This window comes from Clupea harengus, chromosome 7 (assembly GCF_900700415.2).
Source record: "Clupea harengus chromosome 7, Ch_v2.0.2, whole genome shotgun sequence".
NCBI lineage: Eukaryota > Metazoa > Chordata > Actinopteri > Clupeiformes > Clupeidae > Clupea > Clupea harengus.
The window spans coordinates 26,842,431-26,844,930 of record NC_045158.1 but is presented as its reverse complement, the minus strand read 5'-3'; the positions used below and the strand labels follow the sequence as shown (position 1 = coordinate 26,844,930).

Sequence of the window (2,500 nt, the reverse complement as noted above, 5' to 3'; positions counted from 1 at the left end):
CACACACACACACACACACACACACACACACACACACAGTCATACACACACTCACATATACGCTCTACTTGCATGGTTGGCATACTTGGGAGGAAACTCGCTCTCAAGCATGCAAGGTCACCACCAGGCTCCTCAATGTTAGGAATGCTCTTGGGGGGTGTGTGTGTGTGTGTGTGTGTGTGTGTGTGTGTGTGTGTGTGTGTGTGTGTGTGTACTCCTTGTGTTGTGAGGCATCATACCTCTACCAACCCTGATGAGAGTCAAAGGTCATCCTAGATGAGTGCAGGGCAACCAGGCTGGCCTATGTGTTGGGTGTCAGGCACTCTGCTAGGAGATGACCAAATGTGAAATATGATCTCTGCTCAAGATATTCGAGCCACATAACCAAACTAGGGTGTGATTTAAATGTGTGTTATGTTATTGCCACGCTAGTGTGCGTGTGCGTGTGTGTGTGTGTGTGTGTGTGTGTGTGTGTGTGTGTGTGTGTGTGTGTGTGAGTGTTAGGTTAATGCCACGCTAGCCTGGTGGTAAGACTGGTGGATTAAGAATTTGAGAATGAATGAGATGCAGACGTGCACCATGGATAATTTTGATTGGTCAGTGATGTGTCTGTTCGCCTGTAGTGGGAGTTAAAACATGTCTGCATTCCAGGAACAACACCATTAGAAGATTGTATAAAAACACGCAATACCTTTTTAAAACGTTACTGAAACCCCTACACACACATCATCTTCATCATCTTCGTCACTCATTACACTGAATGATTCCGTCCTTCTTCACAAAGACCTTCAGAATGAAACAGCGCACCGCTCTTAAAACACTCAGCACATGGTGTTTGTACTAACAGTCATGGCTAAGGTTTTAGATATGCACAAACAAGAGCACGCACACACTCTACACACTCTACGCAATCTTCTCCGCCATCTCACAGCGGGAATGTACTAGGGCTGAACGATTAATTGCATTTGCGATTTAATCGCGATATGATAGAACGCGATTTTCTAACCGCAACGTTCGCGATTAAAAAACGTGCTCTAAAAAAAAAAAAAAAAGAATAATAATACTTTTTTTTTTTTTTTTTTTTTTAAGATGGTACATTTTGCACACAGTGTTTAAAAAGTGCATGCCTAGTGTTTATACTTAAAATTACTTTTTTAAATGACTTAAATGCACAGTGGCAAAGCCACCGATTTGTTGTTCTTGTTTCTGTAATGAGCAGTTAAATAAAGATGTAAAATGTGGGAAAGAATATTTTACACTAAATGTATCTAATATTGTGTTGGTCATATTTAAATTATTCATTACGTTTTGTTGGGAAAAAAAGAGGATAAAAAAAATCGCATATTAAATCGCAATCGCAATATTTTGGTAAAAAATCGCAATTAGATTATTTTCCCAAATCGTTCAGCCCTAGAATGTACTCTAGGTTTAGAAGCATGACAGGAACACAGCGGTCTCTTTGTGCAATGCTGGAGCAGAAAGGGCTCTATCTCTGAGGCACCACTTCATGTGGACCCGACTGCTTGGTCTTTCGGTGACTGTCATTTTGTCACATGAGCTGCTATGGAATTTTATCGGAAACAAACAAGAATCGAAAACTAACGCTGAACTAAAGCTGAACCAATCCGCACCGCCCCGGTTTTAAAGGCAAACGATGAATTGCTTGTGAAATGAATGTGACAAGGAAGTCAGAGCCGTTTTGACGATTTTAGGTATTTACGCTCCCGTGCCTGTTTTTTCCCCAGACGCATTCTTTTAGTTCGAATCACAAAATAGTTTGTTTTGGGCCCCAGTTGGTTGGACAAAGGTGACAGAAGGTGCGGTTTCCAGTTGCCAGAGCCTCCTAATGAAACATACTCCACTCTCAATACTGCAAGTCACTGTAGATAAAGGTACCTCGCATCAAGCGTCTAACTATCAGGAATCTATTTAGACATGCGGTGGCAGTCAGTGTTTGGACATGGCCGCCCTCTAGGAGCCGAGGCAGCAGAATGACTGGTCTTAATCGTGTAGCTTCTGTCAGGCTGCCAATCTACATAAGATGGTTAGGCCCGATAACAACGTTAAGATGCCACAGCGTTTTCTCCAAAGCCACAGTCCTGCCTGCACAAAGATGGAGCTTGTGTTACCTCATGAAGGAAGAGGGGGGGTAGAGTTACACAGTTACGGAAGACTTGGCCAGGAGAGGAAGAGGAGGGAGGGTGAGGAAGAGGATGGGGTGGAAATGATGGAGGGAATGAGGCTCTGTGGAGAGGGTGAGAAAGAGAGAGAGCGAGAGGGGTGGGGGGGGGGCGGGGGTGGTGAGAGAGAGCGAGATATTGAAAGAAAAGGTGTTTAAAAGGAACGACAGGGTGGGGGAGAGCGAGAGAAAGAAATGTAGAGAGAGAGAGAGAGAGAGAGAGAGAGAGAGAGAGAGAGAGAGAGAGAGAGAGAGAGAGAGAGAGAGAGAGAGAGAGAGAGAGAGAGAGAGAGAGAGAGAGAGAGAGAGGAAGGAGAAGAG

At 44.0% G+C, this 2,500-nt stretch overlaps 1 protein-coding gene across 3 annotated transcripts in view; it reads left to right on the top strand.

The window, feature by feature from the left end:
* LOC105895265 (AP2-associated protein kinase 1) overlaps nucleotides 1-2,500 on the top strand; it is a 49,220-nt gene that overhangs the window by 16,357 nt on the left and 30,363 nt on the right. The window lies entirely within an intron of this gene.